Genomic DNA, 7,995 nt, shown 5'->3' with positions numbered 1-7,995 from the left:
CGCCGCCCACCGCCCAAGCCCTCGCCGGAGGTAGCCGCCGGTTCCAACCGCCGGTTTTTCTAAAAAAACCATTCTGTTTTTTTTCAAAACCCTAGTTTTCATTTTTTTAAATAGATCGGCTTTTCTTCGGTTTATTTATTTAGCGAGTGTTCCCTCGTTCGTTCGTTTTAAACGAACGCGTTCTTCGTTTAGATCCGGATAACGAACGTTCGTTCGTTAATCTGTTCGTCATTTTTCTTTTTCTTGGATTTATTCCGTGATTTTTCTGATCGCGATTTCTGATCCGATCTTAATTTCTGTTTATCTTTTCGCTCGTTTATCGGAATTAGGCGATTCAAGCGCCTGGAGTTTCGTCTCGAAACCCTCTTTCCGGTTAATCAACTCAAACAAGTTTTTGTTACTGTAAAATTTGAATTAAGCTCAGATTAGTAAACGAAATGGTTTTCTTTCGCCGTTTGACTTTCATTGATTCGTTTGATTTGATTCTTTTTGCGTACCGGAGTTCTTAAGTTGAACTTTCTGGTCAATCTCTCTTATTTGAGTTTTGCTTGTGCATCGTTGCTTGTTACTTATGTATGTTATTGTTTGCTTGCGATAGAATTCCCGGAGTGCGAAGCGTGTTACTATGAGTCTCTAGGATTCGCGGATCGTCAGCAAGGCAAGTAACACTTTGATCATATCCCATTATTACCCAGTTTTTTTATGCATTAGTTCCAATCCTCAAACATTGCATGATTAGGATGTCATTAACTTGTGGGTTGGGAAGTAGTTGCTGAGGTAGAACCTATTGCCCTATTATATTCAAACCCTTGGGAGTTACTTCTGCGTATTGCTTATATTGCTATGCTATGCTCGTAGACGTGGTTTGGGTTTGAGTGAAATTCATGACAGATGTGATATTGTTAATTAACGGTTCAACTTAAGGTGGCAACTTAATCAAACAACTAGGTGGATTTAGGCACCTGGGGAACCCAGTGTTGTCTGTATTTTTTTGGAAATCCTGGGGTACCCGTGTGATCTTCCTATGGACCGACACCCAGGCTCAAAGGGAACTGAGATGATCCATGCTATAAACTTCCGTGTGCAGCCACAAGCTATTATGGGCTCTAGTATAGTTGAGTAAGATACATGAAGCTCTTAAAGAGGTAGATCAGCAGGTAGTGGGTTTTGTAGGTTTGGTATGGTCTACCCGGAGTAGAGAGTTAACGTTTCTGAAAGACTGTGTCTTGGTCATCCGTTTCTCAAACACCATGTAGTGCGAGAAATCCAACGGAGGCGATCGACTCTTGTGGGGAAAAGTGCGCAAACCTCTGCAGAGTGTACAATCTAATCATGGTTAGCCATGTCCCCGGTTATGGACAATTCTTGAGTATCTAGTACTTGAGTTATCACATGTATCTCACCATGTTTGATTAATATTGTTGGGTTGTTAATCACTTTAATTGGGATTGAGTTGGGGTTACCTTCTCAATGATGTTTCAACCACCATGATAGTTAAATAAAAATCTATTTCTTTGTTGTAGGGAAAAATTGGCTTTTCGCAAAAACTTCAACCATAGAGCTTTCCACCAGCCAAATATGCATGTAGTGATAGCATTATTCTGTTTCTGCTCTACTGTGTTATATTGCCAGCATATTCCATGTGCTGACCCGTTTTCAGGCTGCAATGTATTATGTTGCAGACTTTTCAAATGAGGAGTAAGGTTCGTTAGGTCGTTGCCGTGCAGCTCAGCTATGCCGTTGGAGTTGATGTACTCACCCTATCTTCCAAGCCTTCCGCTATTATCGCATTAGATGGCCTTAAGCCATGTTATTGTAATAAGTTCTCTTTGGAGACATTCAATGTAATGGTGTGTGATTGCTACTCCGCTATAAATCCTTCGAGTACTGTGTGTGTCAGCATTACCGATCCAGGGATGACACTGAAGCACAGAGACTTGACCATCTGAGGTCGGGTCGCTACAAGATGGTATCAGAGCACACGCTGAGTGTAGGACACGACCACTAAGATAAACCCTAGGTCACACTTCTCTACTCATTTCTGACTCCTCTCCATTTTCTACTCTTTAGGATGACCGAGATGAAGAACAAGTTTGCACAACCGGATGAAGACACACCTTTTGGACGCCACTTGAAGGAAGTCACTAGGTACTTGAATATTGGAATACCAAGCTTCACCGGGATGTACAACGCCACTTTACCAGAACAAGAGCGCTGGATGATTCAAGTACAAGTTCCAGGAAGGACGTTCTCGCCAACCTCTAAACCCATAGAATTTTCCTTCGATGCACCAACCTGGAGTTTAGGAAAGAGTATGGCAGCTCACATCACCATGGGACGCATTGGAGAAGTTTAGAACAGGGAGCTTAAGGACACTATTTACAAAATATGTGGGCACCGAGACGACCAATGGGAAGTAATCAGCACTAAGAAGGATAGATCCATTGCAGCTTTCATCCAGGAGTTAAACCAGCACATTCAATGTCAGGAGAACCAGATGTGTGCGGACATGATGGACTTGAAGAAGGCGAAGACTAGGATCATCGAGCTGGAGGAAGAACTCAAGTTTACCCGCGATGGATATGAGGAGGAAATCAAGACCCTACTAGAGAAGAATGACGACTTAGTCAAGAAGATCGGAGTATTCATGGGAGAACTAGCACCAATAGAAGAAGATGAAGAACCCAAGGAAATATGCCCCGAGGACTACATCATCATCGATGACATCGACTCCGACCCTAGTGATGATGACTTTGAAGAAGAAGCTGGAGCAGACATCATGGAGTCTTCCATCGATCAAAATTTCTAGATGACCACCAACCATTAGTAGTATTTTCCCCATGTATATAGTAGTAGTGAGCACTTTTGCGATAGTTCTAGACCGTTTGTATGCCCTTGCTTGATTGATTGAGTGAAATGATTGTGTTTGTCTCATGTGCATATGGGTAGTGTTTTCTCATTAGACCCCTTTTCTATTCTAAATCTCTTCCATCTAAACCCATCAGATGCCTCCGAGACGTGACACCGGTTTTGCATTCCCGCCGGAGCTCACCCAGTTGATCCAGCACCATAATACCTTGATGCAATTGCTAGTTCAGAACCAGGGCAACAACAACAACAACAACAACCCACCGCCAGTGGACAACCTAGCCCGTTTTCTAAGGTTATAGCCGCCGGTGTTTTCCAGTAGCACCGAGCCTATAGTTGCTAATGATTGGCTACGCCGAATTGGGAGGGAGTTGAACACCACAGGTTGCACAAATGCTGAGAAGATGCGCTTTGCCGCACATCAATTGGATGGACCAGCAGCCTCGTGGTGGGAGAATTACACAACCACTTTTCCTATAGCCAATGTCACTTGGGACCAGTTTCAGCAAGCTTTCCGCACATCCCATGTCTCCACTAGAGCTATGCAAATGAAGAAGCGGGAGTTTCGCAACCTACGCCAGGGGAACCGTACTGTGGCTCAGTACGTGGATGAGTTTAGCAAGTTATCACGCTATGCCCCTGATGATGTGGCGACAGATGCCGCGAAGCAGGAGAAGTTTATGGAAGGGCTGAATGATGAGATGAGCATGTAGTTGATGGTAGCAACCTTCAACAACTACCAGGAGTTGGTAGATGAGGCTCTTATGATTGAAGGGAAATAGCAGCAGATTGAGAGCCGCAAGAGAAAGTATGGACAAGGGAAGTATAACTCAGGAGCTCAGCAGAAGCCTCGTCTAACCCCGAACTTGGGAGGACTTGTTCACAACCATGGAGGTCACAACCACACTGGAGGAGGATCACATAACCACAGTGGTGCTAAGAATGGGAATGAGAACGGAGCTAACAACAATCAGAACCGCTCCAACCCGTCCACTCCCGCGAAAAGAGACTTAAGTCAGGTTACCTGTTTTAAGTGCGGGAAGACAGGGCACTATGCCAATGATTTCCCCGAAGGAAGGAATGGAAACGGAAATGGAAGCGCTGGGAAGAAGCCCAATCCATTCAACAAAGGACAAGTGAACCACGTTAACATGGAGGAGGTTGAAGAGCAGCCGGACGCGGTAATAGGTAAGTTTTTGGTTAAGTCATTTACCGCTCTTGTTCTTTTCGATACTGGTGCATCGCATTCATACATATCAAGGGGATTCGTGGACAAGTTTAAACTACCAACCCAAACCCTTAGGACCCCTCTTTTAGTGAGTTCACCCGGAGCAGAGTATATGGCTAGCCGATGGTGTGACCAGATACCCTTAACCATTGGCACACATGTGTTTCCGTCCTACCTAATTATCTTGGAGTCGCAAGGATTGGATGTGATATCCGGTATGGACTAGATGTCAAAGTATGGAGGAAGCATTGACTGTGCGAGTAAGTCGATTTATCTCACCACCCCGGAGGGAAAAAGGATTAAGTATGTGTCTAGGCATGTGCCTAAAAGGAGCCAAGTAAATGCCCTTACGGGAGTTGTTCAGGAGGAAGTGCCGGTAGTAAAGGATTACCCGGATGTTTTCCCAGAGAAGTTACCAGGCATGCCACCGGACAGAGATATTGAGTTTTTGATAGAGTTGTTACCAGGAACATGACCAATATCCAAGAGACCCTATCGGATGCCCGCGAATGATCTAGAGGAAATTAAGAAACAGATCAAGGAGTTATTGGAGAAAGGATACATCCGAAGGAGTTCATTACCCAGGGGAGCCCCAGTACTTTTGGTTGAGAAGAAAGATAAATCCCTAAGGATGGTTGTTGATTATCGAGCCTTGAATGAAGTGACGATAAAGAACAAGTACCCACTGCCGATGATCAATGATCTCTTTGATCAGTTGCAAGGAGCTAAAGTGTTCTCAAAGATCAATTTACGATCAGGGTATCTTCAGTTGAAGATACGAGAGAAGGACATACCAAAGACGGCGTTCACAACGCGATATGGATTATACGAGTACACGGTCATGTCGTTTGGACTGACTAACGCCCCTGCCTATTTCATGAGCATGATGAACAAGGTGTTCATGGAGTATTTGGACAAGTTTGTTGTGGTGTTTATTGATGATATCATGGTATACTCGAAGAACAAGGAGGAGCACAAAGAGCATTTGCGTTTAGTTCTCGAGAAGCTCAGGGAACACCAGTTATATGCTAAGTTTAGCAAATGCGAGTTTTGGCTGAAGGAAGTCGGATTCCTTGGACATGTTATATCAGGAGAAGGTATAGCATTAGACCCCAGCAAGGTTCAGTCAGTCACTGAATGGTTGGCACCCACCTCAGTTAGCGAGATCCGCAGTTTTCTTGGACTCGCAGGATACTACCGGAGATTCATTGAGAATTTTTCCAAGATTGCAAAACCAATGACTGAACTATTGAAGAAGGATACCAACTTTAAATGGACAGAAGATTGTGAAGCAAGTTTCTAGGAGTTGAAGAAACGTTTGACTACATCCCCAGTGCTAGTACTGCCAGATATACATAAGGAATTCCAAGTGTATTGCGACGCCTCTCGCTTAGGACTTGGATGTGTGCTTATGTAGGACGGAAGAGTTGTTTCGTATGCCTCACGACAACTAAAACCTCATAAGTTGAATTATGCTACGCATGATTTGGAGCTAGCAGCCATAGTGCATGTGTTGAAGACTTGGAGACATTACCTTATTGGAAACCATTGTGATGTGTACACGGATCACAAGAGTTTGAAGTACATCTTCACCCAGAAGGAGCTGAACCTTAGGCAGAGGAGATGGTTGGAGCTTATAAAGGATTATGACATGAAGCTACACTATCATCCAGGAAAGGCCAATGTCGTAGCAGACGCATTGAGTCAGAAGAGTTATGCTAATATCCTTGAAAGTAAAGGACTGTCGAAGGAATTAGCAAAGGACATCATGGAACTTCGATTAGAGATTGTACCTAGAAGGTTCATTGCCACAATGGAGGTTCAGTCGACATTGCTGGACAAGATTCAGGAAGCTCAGAAAGATGATAAACAGATTGCCGATATAAAGGAGAAGATGGGCAAAGGAAAGGCCAAAGGTTTTTGTGAGGATGAGCACGATACCCTATGGTTTGAGGACCAAATTTACGTGCCCAATAATTAGGAGATCAGAAAGTTAATACTTCAAGAGGCGCATGACTCACCATACTCGATACACCTCGGAAACACCAAGATGTATTTGGATTTGAAGGAACATTTCTGGTGGACTGGTATGAAGAAGGATATTGCCGAGTATGTAGCTGTATGTGATGTATGTCAGAGAGTTAAGGCAGGACATCAGAAGCCAGCAAGACTGTTACAGCCTATGCCGATACCTGAATGGAAGTGGGATAAACTTGGCATGGACTTTATCACCGGATTACCTAGGACTAAAGCAGGATATGATTCCATATGGGTAGTAGTTGATCGTTTGACCAAAGTAGCTCACTTCATCCCAGTGAAAACCACCCATACAAGTGCAAAGTTGGCCAAGATCTATATGTCCAGGATCGTATGTCTGCATGGAGTTCCCAGGACCATCGTATCGGATTGAGGAACACAATTTACTTCAAAGTTTTGGCATCAGTTACACCAGACTTTGGGAACGAGATTGGAGTTTAGTATAGCATTTCACCCGCAGACAGATGGACAGACTGAGAGAGTAAATCAAATTTTGGAGGACATGTTGAGAGCCTGTGCGCTAGATTATGGATCTAGTTGGGATGACAATTTGCCGTATGCAGAATTCTCACACAACAATAGCTACCAAGCCAGTTTGAAGATGGCACCATTTCAAGCCCTGTATGGACGCAGGTGTATAACATCGTTGATGTGGGATGAGGTAGGAGACTGACAGTTGTTTGGACCAGACTTGATTAAAGAATCTAAGGAGAAGGTAAAACTGATCCGAGACCGACTGAAGATTGCTCAGTCCAGGCAGAAGAGTTATGCAGACTCAAAATGCAAGGAGGTAACCTACGAAATTGGAGACAGAGCCTATCTGTGAGTATCGCCCTTGCGAGGAGTGAAACGTTTTGGAGTTAAGGGAAAGTTAGCCCCGAGATTTGTAGGACCGTATCACATTTTGGAACGGATGGGAGAAGTTGCCTACAAGTTGGAGTTACTGGAGGGATTGTCAGGAGTCCACGATGTGTTCCATGTTTCACAGCTGAAGAAGTGTCATGCTGAGATGGCTGATATACCATTAAGAGATACAGTACCCTTGGAGACGATTTAGTTGGACAGTGATTTGACTTACGAGGAGAAGCCAGTTAAGATTCTTGAGTTTGCCAGCAAAGTCACCCGCAGTAAGGTTATCAAGTTTTGCAAAGTTCAGTGGAGCCACCATACCGAGGATGAAGCTACCTGGGAACGAGAGGATGATCTCCGCAAGGACCACCCATACCTATTTTCTAGCCAACCCGAATCTCGAGGGCGAGATTCATCTTAAGGGGGTAGGTTTGTAACATCCCAAATTTTTAATTTGGAATGTTATACATAGATCATCCATGCATATCATGATTTATTGCATTTCCGTTCTGCAATCCTCAAAATCCTAAGCAACTCAAGGACCCACGGAGAGAGTTGGGGATTTTCCAGTTTTCATATTTGATCTTTATCAAATAATAAAACGAGGATTTTGATTTTAATAATTTTTCTCTCCGAGAAATATTTCTATTAAATCCAATGAGTGGAGATAATATGACTTCTCCAAAATAATTGAAATATTGGTGGAAAAATATTAAAATCTTTTATTGGATTTTATTTGGTTTTATTTGGATTTTATTTGCATTAGAAAAATTGCACGTTTTCAAAATTGCATGTTAGGGCCAAGAAAATGTTCAACTCGTCCTAAATATTTTATTTAGACGGTGAAAATTTGTTTTGGCATTATTAGGTTTTTATTTATTTTTTAGGATTTTATTTCGGTCGACGAAGGTTAAAAAAAAGAGGTTCCCGCGCCGACTGGGCCTAAGGCCCAGCCGTGCCAGGCCGCCGCCGCCGCCTCCCCGCGCGCGAGTCGCCGCCGCCGCTGCCGCCTC

The sequence above is a fragment of the Triticum aestivum genome, chromosome 2A (assembly GCF_018294505.1).
Source record: "Triticum aestivum cultivar Chinese Spring chromosome 2A, IWGSC CS RefSeq v2.1, whole genome shotgun sequence".
NCBI lineage: Eukaryota > Viridiplantae > Streptophyta > Magnoliopsida > Poales > Poaceae > Triticum > Triticum aestivum.
The sequence above is the reverse complement of the archived record's forward strand: the minus strand, read 5'-3'. Positions refer to the sequence as shown.